General features: G+C 43.2%; 1 protein-coding gene across 3 annotated transcripts in view; it reads right to left on the bottom strand.

Moving 5' to 3' along the window:
- The window catches only part of DICER1 (dicer 1, ribonuclease III), a 66,701-nt gene extending 61,530 nt beyond the window's left edge, over positions 1–5,171 (bottom strand). For 2 of the 3 annotated variants that reach the window (XM_030883467.3, XM_030883463.3), the window contains exon 1: positions 4,906–5,127. The gene's annotated coding sequence lies outside the window, so the exon portion shown is untranslated. Of the gene's footprint in view, positions 1–4,905 lie in introns of all 3 variants that reach the window. The other variant, XM_060295248.1, reaches the window with a different exon arrangement.
- Positions 5,172–19,712: the final 14,541 nt, after the last annotated feature.

Here is a 19,712-nt window from a genome sequence, read left to right on the forward strand (position 1 = left end):
TTCCCTTCAAGCAGAGTTACTGATTTAACTCCTTAATCAAAGAACCTTTCTACATCATGTCAAAGATCAGTTCTTAAATTGAGATCCTTCTCTCATTATCTGAGTTCTTTAAGCACATTATTTTTAAAATTCTGAACTGGTGTGCTGACATATTCTAATCAAAAAAGAATTTCCAAATGTGTTTTCTAAATTCTTACTTTATTGCACACATTGAGCCGTCACCTGAGAAAGAACCGAGGGTTAGCCAGCTTCGGCATGAGAAAGCCTACAATACCAGGAAAACTCCCAATTTCACAGCAACTTTCTTCTATGAAATTCTTCTCTCCATCCACAATGTCTCTGTGTACATAGTAAGTCCTCACTAATGAAGAATGAGGCAGCATGATCTGTCCAAAATCAGAACAGTAATGATCTTTTTAAAAGCCTTAATATACAAGCAATATTATTTTCCATAAAACTGTTAGCTTCTAAGTCCTTTAAAAACGAATATAAAAGTAATTTATTCACTCAACAAAGATGAGCACTGTCTTTACGCCAGCACTGCTCTATTCTACCCTTACTATCCTTACCATTCCATAAACCTTGACACGGCACATTTAGTGTCACGATGAGCTTCAAACATCAGAACAGCAAGGCCAAAATTCAAGTCTTTCGTGTCTTATTTCTAGTAAGTCTTACTGACAGCCTCAGACAATGTTTTCTTGTGGCATCTTCTTAGCCACCTACTTAAAATGTATAGCAAATTTGCATATTAAAGGAGAACCAACAATCCACTGACAATTCTAGGAAAATAGGAAAGCCATTTTGTACTCAAAATTTATTTTAACAAAGGCCTTCTTACATGACTGAAAATTTCAATTTCATCAGCTGGACCTCAAAAATAAGGCTATACCACTATACAAGCAATCCTGCTTTTTAGACCAACACACAATTCCTAAAGACAGGCAGAGAGAATCTGGAAAATCCTGACTGCCTGTACTATCCAGAAAAGAGTACATTGTGAATGGACTATTACTCAGCGTCTGTCAAAAGCCTGAATGAGACAACTGATATATGATGGACATCGTCTGAAAGAGAAATTAACTAAAGTCATGAATCAAATCACCAGAACGTGTATACCTACATTACTAACACTTTTCCATTATGTCTGAGGCCTTTATCCAGTTTCTCTAAAAGGGCATGTGAAAACTATTTCTCCATCATTTATAAAATGTAAAACGTTTTCTCCATATATTGTTAATGTCATTTTACATAAGAATTCAAATGCTTATTCATCATACAAGAGAAAAGTCTGCTTCTCCTGATTAACTGCTATACTTCCTTTCACCAATCAATACCAACTATAATTAGTCCTGTTTCCTCTTTTGCTTTGACTAATAAAATATTAAAAAAAAAAAACTTTAGTGACATGCAGACGCTAATTATCCTTGCGCTGAGCTTCTCATCTAATTCCCTCCACACTCTACCCCTCAACCTTCACCACTATTTTCACTGTCCTCTCAAACATCTATCGTAAGACCATCTCAAATCCTTTCTCAAAGCAGACAAATAATAAAACGCATACATCCATCGGGCTTTGAGAATGAGCTGAACTCTTGAATGTCCAAAATGCAGAGCACAAGGATAAATCACTTGGCTCCAACTTAACTATTTACACAAGTTAAAAAGGGACCTGACCAGTACCTTCCTCTGACATCAACAGAGCAGAACATAGCTCCATGATGGATCAACTGAATGAATTCAGTTACTTGCCAAACACTGGTGGGAACCGAGATCATAAAAACAAGTAAATCCTGGGCCTCAGGAAGATTAAAGTCTTCTATTAATAAAAAGTTCCTATTTGTAGGGAAGTATAACCACCTGGAAAAACCCTGAGAAAACTCATACTGCAGTAAGTTCTGAGACTAGTGTTCTGATGATCTAGAAACAATCCGACCGCTTCCGGGTATACACAAAAGAAGCAGAAGCTGGGGCTCGAGCAAGTATTTGTATACCTATGTTCATAACAACATCACTCACAAGGCCAAAAAAGCACAAGCAACCCAAGTGTCCATCAAGGGATTAATGGATAAGCAAAATGTGGTGCATACATACAGAATGAAATAGTATTCAGCCTTAAAAAGGAAGGACATTCTGACACATGCTACAACGTGAATGGATCTGGAAGATGCAATGCTAAGTGAAACAAGCCAGTCACAAAAGGACAAATGTTGTACAATTCTGCTTCAATTAGGTTCCAAGAGTAGCAGATTCATAGAGACAGAAAACAGAATGGTGGTTGCCTGGGCCTGGGAGGAGGGTGGAATGGGGAGTTAGTGATTAATGGCTACAGAGTTTCAGTTGAGAAAGATGAAAAAGTTCTGGAGATGGATGGTGGTGATGGCAGGCAAACAATGTGAACGTAATTAATGCCACAAAACTGTACACTTAAAAATGGTTAAAGTGGTACATTTTGTTATATTTTATCACAAAAAAAGTTAAAAATCTTAATTATTCAGATAACCAAAGGTCACCTGAACATTTAAGACAGAGTTCCATTCATTAAACAAGTATTAACTAAAAACTTACCTGCAAGTTACACAGGTTTTTTCCCTAAAATCCACTTGGAACAGCAATGCAACGTAAGGAAGACAGCCCACATGCAAAGATTTTTAAATCAAACCATGATTCAATCCTGGCTCTGCCACTTCTAGATTCATAACTCTCTGAGTCTTAGCTTCCTTGCATGTAAAATAAGACAATACCAAGTCTGTCTCAGGGTCACGGTGAGGATTAAATAAGAACACACATAAAAGCATCTGAAACATCTTGGCACACAGTTAAGGAGGAACTTCTTATGAATAAATGTTTTCCCTTCTCTCCTCTGCCACAAGTAATGACCACAGGATGTTAGGGTCACAAGGGAGAGAATGTTGATGAAATACCTATTTTCTCAAACGAAACAAGCATCTCACACATCAGACAGTGGCAGGGAATAAATCTTTCAATGCCATAAAAGTCATCCTCCTTTGAAGACAGCACTACACTGAAAGTACTACCCACTATATACTACCACAAAATCACTATCAAATAAGAATCATGAGCCACATCAAAATACAATGTCTTCTAAATCAAGACAATAAAATTCAGCAATGGCAAAACCACCTCACTTTACAACACATACACAGTGCCACAGATATAATACAGCAGACAGAACTTAACCTTTAATCATGAGATGACAGCATAAAAAGTAAAACAAGCCCTTATTGAAATAACTACAGGAAAAGAAGGTCTTTTCTCCCCAAATTAAATGTGCTCATCTTTTCTTAAATCAGCATTTTGATGCCTTGAGTAAGTCCATTATCCAACACTGCCATTTAAACGTTCATAAAGATCATATTAAAAGCAATCTTTGTAGTGTTTCTAATCTTTAAAGTTTTATAAACTATGTCCTAAAATAAAATTTTGAAATAATTATATATGTAAGTATACACAGCATATATTACATATAATATACATATGCCACAGATAGCTACTAGCTAGCTTTAAAGACAACACTGCAAAATAAGCTGATTACGGCAACCTAGTTCCCAAAGATATTAATACTAAAATTACTATTCACTAGCAGCCTCATTCAGCATCTTGTACCATCATCCACCCTCTAATAAATTATTGGAGCTCTGGGTTAAGATGGATATTTTTATTTCAAAAATTTAATGTTTAGGACACTATATTTGCAATGGAGTTAACCTTTTATTGAAGCACATTTTTTAAAAGTATTTTCCGAGTGACTCCTAATTTGTACCCTTTTCCATTCACTGAGTGTGCTGCATTTGAAAAAGAAGCAACACGAAGACAACTGAAAATCAGAATTGTGAAGATTCAGAAAAGTTAAAGACCAAAGCACGTCAAGAAGCAAAGACTTCAAAGTAATATTCTTTAATCAGATGAGTATTTTTTAAACCGTGATAGTCACAACAATAGACTTATCATCTGGGTTAAGTAACGTGTCCCCATAAGCATGACTTTCTTCACAAAAGCACTGACTAAACACTGTACAGCAAGGAGCCCCACTCATCTCTGTCTTTGCAAATCTTCAGGCCATTAAAGATACATTAAGTGGTCTGTTAGTTCTGTACTGCGGGCAAAGCTATCGGGCAGCTCAGCTTTTCCGGAAAATCTACAAAAAATCTGCCGTGCCAACTTAAAACATATACTGATTTCCCCAAAGACTGAAAACCCTCAAGAAAGCCCCTTTGCAGAGTCCAGGCGTGCTGGCACAAAAACACCGGAGAGGAGGGGCTTAAAGATGGCCTCGGCCACCCGTCCCTGGGGACCCAGATCTGGTCACCTGCCAATAAACACGAACAATCCTCGCCGGGCGCGCCCCGAAGTCTCGCGCTTTCCTGCCAGCGCGGACGGCCCGGCTTCCTTTCCTCCCGCCCCCTCGAAGGTGTCCACCCAGGAGGCCCAACGCGGCCACCGCCACCAAGCAGGCTCCCGAGGATGCTCCCGAGACGCGGCGGTTGACTCCGTACCACCGTCGTGTGCGTAACCGGACCTGTCAAACCCCCACTCTCCGCGGGCCGGGAGCGACCTGCGAGGACCCGCTCCACTCCGGGAGCGGAGGCGCCCGCGTCCCCGTCCCCGTCCGGTGCCAGGGCGACCGCACAAAGTCCCTGGGAAGCACCGAATCAGGATGGGCGCTGGGGTCGGGGAGGCGCAAAGCCCGGCGGCGTGGACGTCCGGCCCACAGGCCGCGTCGCCCGGGACCAGGCGAGGCCGCGCCATCTGTCCGCGCGAGTCTCGCCACCGTAGGCCCCAGGCCGGGCGCCCACGCGGGCCTCGGAGCCCAGGCAGGCGCGGGGCCAGGCGGGGCCGCTCCCCTCCCCGGACACAAAGCGGCTCCGCGGAATCCCGCCTCACCTGCAGCACGGGGCGCCGCGGGCCTTCGAGAACCATCGGACCCCGCTCCGGCGCGCGCGTCACAGCCCAGGCCTCCCGCTGCCGCCCGGCGCCGCCACCGCCGCCGCCATTTCCTCCCGCTCGCCGTCGCCTCGTCCCCGCTGTCAGGTTACTCCATTCACCTGGGCCTGAAGCAGCCTGCGCCGCGCTGCGCCGCGCCTCCGCCGCGACCCCTCCCGCCGGCGCTTGCGGAGACTGCGCAGCGCCCTGCTCGCCCGCAGCCCGCGCACGGCCTGCGGCAACTGCGCACAGCGGCTTGGAGAATCCGACCGGCGTCCGCACCGCCCCCTCCGCGCCCCCACGCTCCACTCGCCCCGCGCCGGCATGAGAGCGAGCCTGTGATTGGACAGAGCTCGGCGGTGAAAGGTTAATCCCGGCCCCCCAGCCACTCAGGAGCCGGGAGACAGTGGAAGGCGAGCGGCGGAGGCCCAGGCGGTGTTTGCGGCCCAGAGCCGGGACGGTACCCGGACGGTACCCGGACGTTCCACTGCCCGCCGCTCGGCACCTTCGCCACCATCCCGGGCCCGCGCGTCGGGGTTGCGGACGCTCGCTTGAGTCGGCAGAATCTGCTGGCTCTCGGAATTCGTCCGCCTGCATTGTTGCCCCTTCTGGCACCCACGGCCCCCGGCCCCCTAAACGAGGCCCTTCCCCATGGTCGTAATTGTTGTGCGCAGGGCTCGGATTTCCTTTCGCCGCCCCCGCACCTTTTTTAAAGGACCGACCCCCTCGCCTGCTTTTCCCCTGCTAGTGGTCCAGGGCCCTCCACATGTGGGGAGACAACTAATCCCACCCCCCCAGCCCCACCCCGGAACAGGGATAACCAGAAAATGAGATGGGGGCAGCGGCCCCATTTATGTAAATTGTTCATTTGCGTAGGTCAGAACAGTGTATTTTATCTTGCAGCTGTGAATTAAAATACAGAGATCCAGTAAGTGACTGGCTAAAAGAAAATTCTATTAATTTATCCCCAAATGTAGGCCTGTCTTCCGGATGACTCACCTGATAGATTGCTTTACTCCAGGCGAGGTATGGTAACAGCGACCATGCTTCTGCTAAGAGTTAGCCCTTAGCACATACTACGTGCTGGACATGTCTAGAGCGGCGCTGGTCCATACAGCAGCCACCAGTTCCGTGTGACTATTGAGCACTTCCAATATGGCTAGTCCTGGTCGAGATATGATAGCTGGAAATCAGATGTATGTGTTCTTTACCACAAAAGAATGTAAACCATCTCACTAATATTTATTATATTGATTACGTTTTGAAGTGATAGTATTTTTGACATATTAGGTTACATATGGGTTTCATTTTTTTTTTCAGTGTAAATACTAGAAAGTTTTTAATGTCTTGTGGCTCGTATATATTGCTATTGGACAGGCTGTTCTAAGCTTTGATTGATATGTGGACCCTGTGAGTAGATGCTGATTGCCCCCCCATTTTAACAGATGAAGACAATTCATAACTTCCAGCAAGTAAGCTGCTAATAAGCGAACAACTGAAATTTGAACCCAGGCGGTCTGGCTTCAGGGCTGGTGTATTCAATCACTACAACGCCCACGTTTTGGTCATATATTTACTGTGAATTGGCAAGACGTTTCACATAAACAGAATGTTCATGGGCAAAATTAGGAAGTAGTCAGAATGCACTTGGCGGACCTCCATAAAAATAACTTTTCTTAAGTATATACAGCACTTATATTGCACTGTAGGCAGAAGACCTCCCCAGTAATATAAATAAAGCCTTTCTGGATATAATCCTTTATGAGAAGGATGGCCTCTTAGGGTGGGAATAGGCACTGGGGTTCACTACAGTGGAAATTTGTGGGCAGGTAAAATTCCCATCCCCTCCTACAGTCGTCTCAATCTGTCAAGACTAGCTGAGCTTCTCCATCAACAGGTTTGTCTGATTTTCAACCATTTTTTGAATTTTTAAAAAGAGAAGTACATGTGTATGGTTCATTAATTAGAAAGCATAAAAAGGTATACAGTAAAAAGAATTCTCCCCACACCTGTCCCCATGCTCCAAACAGGTAACCACCGTTTCTTGCTCCTTCTCCTAGAGAATTTTTTTATGCAGTACAAGCCAAGACATTCCTCATTTACAAAAGTGGTAGTGTGCCATACACGTTTACTATGCCTTGCTTTTTTTTTTAACTTAGTATATCAAGAATACGTGTCTGTAGCAATTTATACAGAACTCCTCGCTCTTTTTTTCAGTCCCCATAACATTTAATGGCAGGGATATGCCCATAGTTTATTTAACCAGTTCTCTACTGAAAGATGTTTTGACTTCCAGTCTTTTGCAATTAAACATTAATCCTCTTGGACCTGATTCAGTATATGGTGTGAGGTATGAATCCAATTTTTTTTTTTCCAGATGGCTACATAGTTTGCCGTTTATTGGCCATTTGTTGAAGAGTTCACTTCTAGATTCTGTGTTTTCTTCCAGTGGTCTATCTATTCATGCTCCAGTTGCTGGTTTGTTTAAATCTGTAGACGTAAAACCTTGTAAGGGATAGTGTTTCACACTTCGTTTGGATCACAAGAAATCTTAGAGCTAATATTTCAGTGCATGTTAAGCAACAGTACAGTACCATGTGGTATGCGTTTTCTGTGGGCTAATTTTTTATTTTCCCTTTTCCCTGATTATTTCCACAATTTGTTTTATTTTTTGTAGAACAAGCCAGGATATAAATATACCTTCGTTTAAGACTCTATTTGCATGTAACAGAAACCAACCTGAAGTAGCTTAACCAAAACGGAAGAATTTATCATAAGGATGTAGGAGCTTCTCACAAAAGCTGCGAGCAGGCATACAGCTGCACCTTAGCAAAAGGCTAGAACCAGGAGTTGGAAAGCTTCCAGGAACCCAGAAGGTACTCTCTGTGTCCTTCTTCTGTGATTATTTTCTGTGTGCCTGTCTCATCTGTGCATCCCTCTGTAGTGACTGGTTCTCTCTACTCTTCTATCTACACAGGAGAATATAGGCACCCCCATATTCAGCTAGGAAGTCAGCTCAGTGTGGGCGTCAGAGCCCAAACAAGGCGGGGAGTCGGTCCAGCAAAGTCAGGTGACTTATCATGTACAGGGAGACTTCACAAAGAAAAACTATGTTAAGAATAAGACGAGCCAGATTTCTCACTGTTGGAGAAGGGGGTTAAAATGCAGAAAGGGGAACAGCAAGAAGACTTGAGTGATTGGATCAGAATTGGAAGTATTGATGTGAATTCAAAGTTTTCAATATATATAGATATAAAAATAAATATACATGTGAAAGCATCATATATAAATAGGCCTGGAACACCTTATTGTGCTAGAAAGTATGAAAATGCTCAAGTAATGATGGAGAATTTCAAAAGGACAAAGCAGTCAGCTTGAAGGGGCTCCCAATGGCCAAATATGGGACAATTTTAGCATCAAAATTATGATAGTAAGAGATTCTATCCCATGGAATAAAATAGAAGCCGTGAGTCCACACTGATGTTTTTTAAATGAGTAATCAAATAGGGGGAAAAGATAACTCTTGCTTAAAGTAGATCACAACTAATAAATTTAGCAGGAATAATGGAATTAGAAAATCATCATTTGGCAATCATCAGACAAGAAGTATCGGTGTTTGCTAAATTTAGTGGGTAAAAGTTGAACAAAGAATGAGATATTTACATAGGTTCAAAGCATCTCCCCATAAAATTCTTATTTAAAAAATGAGAACTTTACAAAAGAGAATCTAGCAGACACCACCTTACTCAAGTATTCAAAGTCAACTGACATACAAGGAGTCGCAGACACACACCCCACTAGTGCCATGTGGTGCAGCTATAACTGGGGCTTATTGAGGGAAACTTACATGCAGACAAGTGGCAGGATGCACACAATCCCCTGAACTTTCCTTATGACGCAGCAGAGTCCAGGCATAGCTGTTGTGTGTGTACCACGGTCAAGTTTCCAGGCCACAGTTCCAGCAGGACGAGGCCTGCCTTAGCCAGCAGCCAGATGGACAGACAGAGCCAGAGCCCAAGACAGAAAGCGTGCCCCACGCCCACACTGCATTAATATTTATATGTTAGCCTAACTGGGGTTAGGGAATTCCCAGTTTCTCTAGCAAGGAATACATCAAGGGAAACCCTGTGTCCAGTGCAATAAGCATACCAAGGGCAAAGGTCTGCTCAGAGGGTCCTAGGAAGAGCTTTGCCTACCCAGCCCAGATGTCTTGTCTCCCCACAGCCCTGCTCAGTGCAGCTCAGCCAGCTCTCACCTCTGCTATGAAAAGAGGGAAGGAAACGAGTCTCCAGAGACATGCAGATTTGTCTCTGAGCATTAATGTCACAAGGGTTGGGACAAATCGACACCTGGTGCTATAGCATCACTTCTGCAGTATTTCTGCCAAAAATGCATATCTTGAATCTTAATAGGAAACATCAAACCCAAATTGAGAGATAGTTTACAAAATGACTGGCCTATAATCTTCAAAAATTTTAGATTATGAAGGTCAAAAAAGGACTAAAAAACAGTTTCAGAATGAAGGAAACTGAAGGTATATGACAAGTACAAAGTATAATCCTGGTTTGGCACTTTTTGCACTAAAAGATATTATTGACATCACCGGTGAAAGGTGAATGGAGTCTCTGGGTGAAGGGCATATGAGAGTTCTTTGTTCTTATGTATTAGTCAGGGTTCCCCAGAGAAACAGAACCAATAGGATATAGAATAATAGATGGATGGATGGATGGATAGATCAATTGATCGATTGACAGATAGATAGATAGACAGACATAAGAGGAGATTTATTCTAGGAACTGGCTCCATAATGCAATTATGGAGATGGAAAACTCCCACAATCTGCTGTCTGAAGCTGGAGAACCAACAAAGCTAGGGGTATAATTCGGCCTGAGTCCAAAGGCCTGAGAACCAGGGGGCTGTTTTTGTAAGTCCCAGAGTCCAAAGGCCCAAGAACTAGGAGCTCCAGTGTCTAGGGCAGGAGAAGGTAGGTGTCCCAGCTCAAGAAAAGAGAGGGAATTTGCCTTTCCTTTGCCTTTTTGTTCCATCTGGGCCCTCAACAGATTGGATAATGTCTACGCACATTGGTGAGGGTGAGGGGTCTCTTTACTCAGTCTACTGAATCAAGTGCTAATCTCTTCCAGAAACACCCTCACAGACACACCCAGAAACATTGTTTTATCAGCTCTCCAGGCATCCCTTAGGCCAGTCTAGTTGACACATAAAATTAAACATCACAAATTTTTTGCATCTTTTATGTTTGGAATTATTTTCAAATAAAAAGTGAAAATTAAAAGCAAGGAAAACTGTAGAAAGTTCTAAATAATTTGCAAAAGACCTTCTAGACCTAATACATGAGTTCACCAAGATCACTGGATACAAGGTTAATATGCAAAAATCACTTGTATTTCTATATAGCATCAGTAAAGAATTGGAAATTGAAATTTTAAAATATCACAGTGATCAAACACATGAAGTATTTGGGGATCAATCTAACAAAACATGCACAAGTTTTACATTGAAAAATACAAAACATTGATGAGAGAAAATAATGAAGGCCTAAATAATCAGAGATACCATGTTCATGGACTCAGTATTATGAAAATGTCAGTTCTACCCAAATTGATCTATAGAGTCCAATCAAAATCCCATCAGGCTTTTTTCGGGTAGAAGTTTACAAGTTGACAAGTTGGAAGATGCAACTACCGGATTTCAAGACTTACTATGAAGCTGCGGTAATCAAGATAGTATGGTACTGATGTAAGGACAAACATCTGGATCAATGGAAAATAACAGAACATCACACACACACACACACACACACACACACACACACACACACAAAAGACCCATACATATATAGTCAATTGATTTTTCCCAAAGATGGCAAGGCAACTCAATGGAGAAAGGATAGTCCTTTCAACAAATAGTGCTGGGACAATTAGACACTTAAAGACAAAGAAGAAGGAGAGGGAAGAGTAGGGGGATTGGAGAGGGTAAAGAGGAGGAGGAGGAACTCAAATGGATCATTGGCTTAAATGTAAAACCTAAAAGGGTAAGACTTCTAGAACAAACCATGGGAGAAAATCTTTGTAACCTTGGGTTAGACAAAGGTTTCTTTGATACGAAAAAACTGTAAACCAGAAAAGTTTTTAAATTGATAAATCCGACTTCTCAAAATTTTAAACTTCTGCTCTTTGGAAGATGCTGCTAAGAAAATGAAAGGCAAGCACAGACTGGGAAAGATAATTCTGAAGTATGTACCTGATAAATTATTTGTATCCAGAATATATAAAGAATTCTTACAACTCAATAATAAAAAAGACAACCCAACTAAAATAAATGGGCAAAATATTTGAACAGAAGCATTATCTGTGAAAATATACAAACAGCAAAAACATAAAAAGTTCCTCAACATCATTAGTCATTAGAAAAATGTAAGTTAAAACTACATCGCGGGGCTTCCCTGCTGGCACAGTGGTTGAGAGTCCGCCTGCCGATGCAGGGGACACGGGTTCGTGCCCCGGTCCGGGAGGATCCCACATGCCGCGGAGTGGCTGGGCCTGTGAGCCATGGCCGCTGAGCCTGCGCGTCCGGAGCCTGTGCTCCGCAACGGGAGAGGCCACAACAGTGAGAGGCCTGCGTACCGTACCGCAAAAAAAAAAAAAAAAAAAAAAAAAAAAAACCTACATCGCGTACCTACTAGAATGGCTAAAAAAAACTAACCTTATGGCTGAAAGGACTGACCGGAATATAGAACAATTAGAACTCTCATACATTGCTGATGGGAATGCAAATAACCCTTCTGGAAGACAGTTTGTCAATTTCTTATAAAATTAAATATATACCTTCCATATAACCTAGCAATCTCACTCCTAGATGTTTACCTTAAAGAAATAAAAACAAATGCCCACATAAAGACCTGTATGTGAATGTTATTGCAACCTATTCACAGTAGCTGAAAACTGGCAACAACCCAAATGTCTATCAGTTGGCAAATAGAGAAACAGACTGTGGTTCAGCCGGAGAACGAAAGACTATGCAAGAGTAAAAAAAGGAACGAGCTATTGATATAGGCAATGACACTGTTGAACCACAGAAGTATTATGCCAAGTGAAAGAAGCCAGACACAAAAGGTTACATCCTGTAGAATTCCATTTATAGGACATTCTGGAAAAGGCAAAACTATAGGGAAAGAAATCGCATCTGTGGTTGCTAGGGGCAAAAGGTGAGAAGGAGAGGTTTGACTACAAAAGGCTCCAGGGAACTGAAGTACTAGTAGCCAGGTAAAGGATAGGAAGCAGTCCAGGTAGAAGGAACAGGATGCCCAAACCCCAAAAACAAGGAGTTATGGCTCATTCAAGGAATTGAAAAGTCCAGTATTGACCCAAACAGAGAGCAAGAGATGAGAGAGAGGAAAATGGCAGCAGAACACAAAGGGACGTGTGTATCATGTTAAAGATTTACTGTTTCATAGAAACCATAGAAAAGTTCTTAAGCCAAAGGTGATGTGATCAGATGTACGTTTGAAAAAGTCAACTTCATTCAGCCAGTGTAGAAAATGGAGAAGAGCAAAACGGAAGTGTGTGTTTGCAGTAGTGTGAAAGGCGTGGTGGCTTTGATGAGGTTAGGCTTAACGGGAGAGAGATGCAGCTGAGTTAGACACATTTGGGGGGCAAGAATGTAAGTGTCTTACTCTCCTTTTTTATAGTTGTGGTTTCAAGACCACCAAGGCTCTATTTTCTAGAAAGTTGAAGGTGCAATTAGAACACTGCCAGGCAGTGGAGCTTTTCCACCTGACCAAAAAGCCTTGCTAACTGTGATTAAGATTAGCAGTCTTTGTCACAGGATTAAAATTTTGTTGTTATTTTGCTCTGTTTTTAACAAAATACTTAAAACAGCTAAACATGAAACTTAATCTACTCAAATAGCATCTTCAGTTAGAATAAAATGTGGGGAAAAAATATACCAGTTGGGGCACATTCAATATCTTTTTCATTGCCCCAGATCATAATTATGTCATGCCTCTCTTTAGACTTAAGTGAAATTAACTCAGTATTTCTTGGCATCTCCTTTTTCAAGTCGACTTTTACTCCAATGATGTCTTTTGCCTTCACATCAGTACTGAATCCCTGAGGCTTGTTTAATTTAGAACTAAAGAACCTTTACCTCCAGAGTGTGCAATCTTTTACCAGGAAGTTATCTAAAACTACCTTCTGCTTTTCCCAGTACCTTGAATAGCTCTCCTACAGAGTTTCAGTATCTTTTCACTCCTACAGGGGAAAATAAAACAACAGAAAAATTACAGCCATGTGGTACTCACATCAGTGTCACAGCATTTGATTGACTTTTCCCACCAACTGGAATAAAACAATTTTCCTCTACCTTAGCATCAGCTCTTTTTCATTTGGAAAACACGTAATCTTAATTTATATTGCATTTTACTTAGTAAACAACATTCACGCGGTGTTAGTACTTCTGATAAATGATTTTCTAAAGGAGCTAAGAATTACAAAATCAAGTTTGCCCAGATTTTTTTTAATGTGGTTAAACCAAACTACAGACTTTAAAATTGATTTTAAATAACTTTATCATTCTTTCTCTCTTCACTACCCCTCACCAACCTATTTTCTTAGACAAATTAAATTTATTATGGTTTTTCCTCTTAGTTCTCACCCTCACAGATTTTCTTCCATGCAATTCTCTTACATCTTCCCCGTGTGACACGAGCCAAGCAAATCAGAATAAAAATACTACCAGGGTAGTTCCCTGCTGTGATCTGAATGTTTGTGTCCCCCAAAATTTGTATGTTGAAATCCCAAGTTGATGGGTTTTAGGAGGTGGGCCTATACAGGTGATTAGGTCATGAGGGTGGAGCCCTCATGAATGAGATGAGTGTCCTTATAAAAGGAGCCACAGAGAGCTTGCTTTCACCTTCTACTATGTGAGGACACAGCAAGAAATCAGCAGTCTACAACCTAGAAGAGGGCTTTCACCAGAACCTGGCCATGGTAACACCATGATTTTGGATTTCCAGCCTCTGGAACTGTGAGGAATAAATTTCTCGTCATCCCTACGAGCCTGTGGTATTTTGTTATAGTAGTCCAAACAGACTAAGACTCTCCTATGTACATCCAGTATCTGGGAGAATTTTGACATACTGTATTAGCTTGCTATGGCTGCCATAACAAAATACTACAAACTGGGAGGCTTAAACAACAGAAACTTATTTCCCAAAATTTTGGAGGCTGGAAGTCCAAGATCAAGATGTTAGGAGGTTTCGTTTCTTCTGAGGCCTCTCGCCTTGGCTTGGAGGTGGTCACCTTCTCCCTTTGTCTTCACATGGTCTTTCCTCCGTGTACCACACCCTTGGTGTCTCTTGTTGTATGTCTAATTTCCTCTTCTAGTGATGACACCACTCATTGAATTAGGGCCCACCATTATTTACCCATTTTACCTTAGTCACCTCCTTAAAGGCCCTATCTTCAATACAGTCACATTCTGAAGTACTGAGGGTTAGGGCTTCAACATATGGATTTTGTGGGGACACAGTCCAGCCCATAACACTATACAATGCTTCTGCCATCAATAAGGTCTCAGGATGCACATAACTGACCCCCGGAATGCCATCCTGACCTGAACACTGGTGGCAGTCACCTCCTTTGCTTGTTCAGTGTCCTATTATCACCTTCTCTCTTACTTAATAATTCAGAGGAGAAAGAGAGGCTATTAGGTGTGAATTCCCTGAAATCTCTAGCACCTAAAAACTCATTTCTTTTCAGATCTAGGGGCACCTGTCTCTAAGTCATATACCACATTGCTTCTAGGCCAGTTTTTTTCTGACACAGAGATCTGATTAGCTCGTCCCACTGCTCAAACTCTTCAGTTGCACCTCATCCAAACTTTTGAGCATGGCACTCAAGCCCCCCATGACCCAGCTTCGATCTGGGTTTCTGGCCTCCTATCCTGCTCCCTGGACTCCTTGTTGCCTAGGTTCCAGCAACACTGACCTCTTCGTGCTGCTGGGAAAACACTCTCCTTTCCAAAGGCAGGGTGTTTGGGTCCCTGTGTTTTGACTTATTAATGGAGTTATTCTCTAGGTACTTGCTGGAAAACCTTCTCCCCTTGTCTCTGTCTGCAGAGCTCCTTGTTCTTCCAAACTTTGATTGATTATGACCTCATCACGTCACTTCCCTGACTCCTCTCCCCCAAAGCGAGTTCATGCTTCCTCCTTGGTCCCCCAGCCCACTTCCCCGCTAAGCCGAGCTCCTCAAGGACACAAATAGTGGTGCTTGTGTCTTACTCATCCCTGTATCTCCAAAGTCCACACACAGCAAAAGTAAAAAGAAAGAAAGAGAGTGGGGGAGCGAGGAGGGAGAGAGAGAGAAGAGAATTCAAGTCTTTGCATGAGTGGCACTCACCACTCCCTTCGCGCTATGTCTCCCCACCTGAGCTGGCAGCCCCTTGGGAGCAGGGAATGTGCTACATTCCTCTTTGTACCTCATGCACGTTGCATCATTCCAGGCACAAAGCAACAGCTCAGTAAAATCCTGCTGAACAAATGAACCCTGAAGGCAAAGACATCTGTCCTTTCGAAGTGACCATCACTGAACCGGCTTTTGAACAGATACCAAATAATATAGACTAGGCTGGAAGCAGAAACAAATGCATTTCCACAGGCTTCATCTGTGGCCGCCTCTCGTGGAGCCCCAGGTTTCAGCTGCAGGCTTCTTCACTGAAGTAGACCCACTTTGAAGAGCTCTACCGCGTGCTCTGTGGAACCATGAGTTTTTAGGGTGGTGAAACTATCCACGTCTTGTCTTTCCCGTGCGGTTTGGCGACTGGGCAGTGGAAATGTTTCTCCAATTTCCCACCCACGGTCTCTCAGCAAAAATCCAGTAGCGTCTCAAGAATGTGCACCTTGACTCAAGTTGACATTTCCTTGAGGCCTCCCCCCAAAATGAGCTGCACCAGGCCCCCTTTGACTGTGCCAGGCCAAGGTGAGCTATTTCCTCAGCAGTCCAGCATTGTTCGGAGTTTTGCTTTGGGAATGGCATTGCAGCTCAGATGTGCTGCAGAGCATCTTCTGGCGGGAGCCATTGCTGTCTGCTTTAAAGCCACAGAAGCCTGAACTGGTGCTGCCAGAAAGGCTGCAGCCCGGTGATTTGTTGCAGACATGCTGTTTTCTTAGTTGATTGTTCATTACAGCTTGTCTGTATCAATCAATTTTGGGAGGTGGCAACTAATAAAAACCAAAACTTGCTACCTTAATTGACAAAGGGATTTTGTTGGAAGGATACTGTTAAATCCCACAATATATCCCTGTTGTATCCGAAGGATTGCTGAATAATCTGGGGGGAGGGCAGGAAGCAGGAGAGGTATGAGAACCTTGGCCGCAGAAGTTCGCACACCATCTCTCTGGCATTCTGCCATGTATGTGACTTAACACCCACAAGTCCCAGCTCAAAATTCCACAGACCTGGGAGAAAGAACCTGATTGGCCCAGCTTAAGTCATGTGTCCACTCTTAGACCGAGTGAAAGAACCAGGGCTGTTGAGTCTCCCACTATAGGTGGGTGTCTTAGTTTCCTATCGCCGCAGTAACAGGTTACTGCAAATTCAGTGGCTTCAAACAGCAGAAATGTATTCTTTTACAAGTCTGGAGGTCGGAAGTCTGAAATCAATTTCATTGGACTAAAGCCAATGTGTTGGCAGGGCTGGTTCCTTCTGGAACCTCTGAGGGGAGAATCCATCTCCTTGCCTTTTTCCACTTCTAGTGGCCACCTGTATTCTTTGGTTCATGGCCCCTTCATTTATCTTCAAAGGGCATCATTCTGCTCCCAACATTACATAGCCTTCTCCTCTTCTGTAGTCAAATCTCTTTCTGCCTCCCTCTTGTAAGGACACTTATAATTACCTTTAGCATTGACCCAGATAATCCAGGATAATCTTTCCATCTCAGGATCCTTAACTTAAACTCATCGGCAAAGTGCCTTTTGCCACCTAAGGTAACGTTCATAGGTTCCAGGGATTCAGACTTGAACATCTTTGGAGGTCATTATTCAGTCTACCACAGTGAGATAGGTTTTCAGAGAATGACAGGTGGACAAATCATCCCAAAGATACCCACTCCTGTGGTATCAACTGATGAAATCAAGTGATGGCTATGCCCCAAGCATTATGCTGAATACCTTACATACATTAATTTATTTGACTTTCACTGCTGCTTTAAGAGCGGCTGTTATTGTTATCCCAATTTTGCAAATAAATTGGCTCATAGACAAGGACACAGATTATCAATAGAAGATTTGGTAATTAAGGACATAGTCAGACACCAGTTAGTAGTGGACTTGGGATTTAAACCCAAGACTGACTTCAAGGGCTGAGTCACTAGACTTTTTATCCCTAGGCTATGCTCTCCCAAAGCCAATCCATAATGTTTCCAGGTTCATTGACATATGGGAGACACTGGGAGATTTGTAAGGACAAATTCTAAAGTGGACAAAGTTGTCTTCAACACTCTTTATGACATTTTTTCCTCTCCAACAACCTTTTCCCAATACTTCATGCCGCTCCTTGGTAAATTCAATCCTTCCTCCAGATTTCCCTTCCCCAAATAAAAACACATGATCCTGACTCATCCCACTTCGTTAAGGTGACTATTTAATTATTGTCAAAACCTGGGCAATAGTGAAATAGGACACTATTAAAAATAACATCAGAACGATACTTGTAAACTGGCACTGTCCTAGGCAAGCTGGGTGTATAGTCAACGCACACTTGTGTGTTCTGTGATTTCTCTCCTCAGGGCCCCATTTGCAGGCAGCTCATTGAAAGCAAGAAGGAAATAGGACACTGCAAAGTTTTAACGGATAATGATGGATAATACATTCCCTCTCAGGGGTATGTATTAGTATTCTGAAAGAGATTTCTGGAATCACAATGATTTTCACTCCAAAAGAGAAAATCACAAATGATAGTATTTCCAGTATTGAGAGAGCCTGTGGGCTAGGTGTGTGTTTGGGGTGGAGGAATGATGACGCAGGGGAACAGCAGAAGGAAAGAATATTTTAGGTGGAGGTATTTCTATACATCTCATGAAAAACCACAACAGTAGAAACTCCTCTGCATTCCCGAAGGCTAGTCTTAGTCTTGGATCTTCCCACCTTTGCTGTTGGCTATCTGATGCCCTTAATGGCAAGTCATCATGGGTCTCAGCAGTGGACCAACGAGAAAAGGCAGAGTAGGAACTGGATGGGGTCGGGGGTTGTGAGAGTAGGGCACCTGTAAACTAGAGTCAGCGAGGTTCCCAGGATGCAAAAGATGTTGACAGGTCTGGGCTTGGTCCAACAGGACTTAAATCTGTTGCATGGGGCCCAGTAGCAGATAAGATTCTCAGACAGCATCACTTCACATAATTTTCTAGTTTGTGATTAGATTCCAACTGGTAAGTGAGGATACTTAGATAATAGTGTGGGGCTCCAAGGAATGAGATAGAAAAGGCTGAGCAAAATAGCCAAGTTCTAGCCTAGTTGGCAGGATCCAGGGCTGTTTTTGTTTGTTTGTTTGTTTGTTTTGCGGTACGCGGGCCTCTCACTGTTGTGGCCTCTCCCGTTGCGGAGCACAGGCTCCGGACGCGCAGGCTCAGCGGCCATGGCTCACGGGCCCGGCCGCTCCGCGGCATGTGGGACCTTCCCGGACCGGGGCACGAACCCGCGTCCCCTGCATCGGCAGGAGGACTCTCAACCACTGTGCCACCAGGGAAGCCCCCAGGGCTGTTTTTGAACCTTTGCTTAGAGAACCAGGAGACAAACCAAGAACTTGGGCAGAAGCCCAGAACCATAGATTGGGGGCAAACAAGGCTGGAATATGGAGCAAATTTTCAAATTGGTGATCAAACAAGGACTATTGACAAGCCATCTAGCTTAAAGCATTACCAGTTACAGCAAAGCAGGCAGGTCCCCCAGCTCCCAGCTCTCCCAGTGCCCAGCCTGGCAGCTGTAGGGGAGGAAAAATAATTTTCTTTCTACCTTCTGAGTTCTTGGCTGCGACTCCTGTACTAAAAGGCAGATTAACAAGAGAAAACAGATAGTTTGTCAAAACATGCAGCACACATCACGTGGGAGAAACCCAAACCAAAAGTAACTCAAAGTGGTGATTTAGAATTCCAAAGATATGGCAGCTTCAATAAAAAACAATAAATTTGTAGAGAAATGACAGGACAAAGGAAAGCAGTTTCAGGTTCCCAAGGAAGGCAAACTTGGAAGGTGGGAGGGTAAATACATGGGAGGAAATGCATAGACTGATGTTCGTTTGCAGATTCCTCTGGTGCTACCTCTGCACTGATAAGAATGTCTTCTTTCCTCCTCATCCAGGGAGGGTACCTTTCACATAGGAGTTTTATCTCCTGCTTTTAGGAAGAAAAAAGGGGGATCAGCATGTCCTTATACTTGCTGTTTCTTGAATGCTTGTAATTCAAAATAATCCATATGCCAAAGTGGCATATTTTGGGGAGACACGTTCTGGTTTCCTTCACAGTGTAAGTAGCTTCCCCAGAGCGTGGCTTCTGCAGGACACAGTGGTCAGCAGCACCTAGCACCTAGCACCCAGCACCTTCCACTGGTGGTTTCATAGTGCCTCCATGAGGTACCTCTCCAAGAACAGCTTTCCCAAGCACGTAAAAGATGGATTTCCAGCAAGTTCTGCCAGTGTGACACCACAGCAGCTACTCTGACATCCAGTAAGCCTGCCTGCCCTCTGACAATTTCCAGA

The sequence above is a fragment of the Globicephala melas genome, chromosome 2 (assembly GCF_963455315.2).
Source record: "Globicephala melas chromosome 2, mGloMel1.2, whole genome shotgun sequence".
NCBI lineage: Eukaryota > Metazoa > Chordata > Mammalia > Artiodactyla > Delphinidae > Globicephala > Globicephala melas.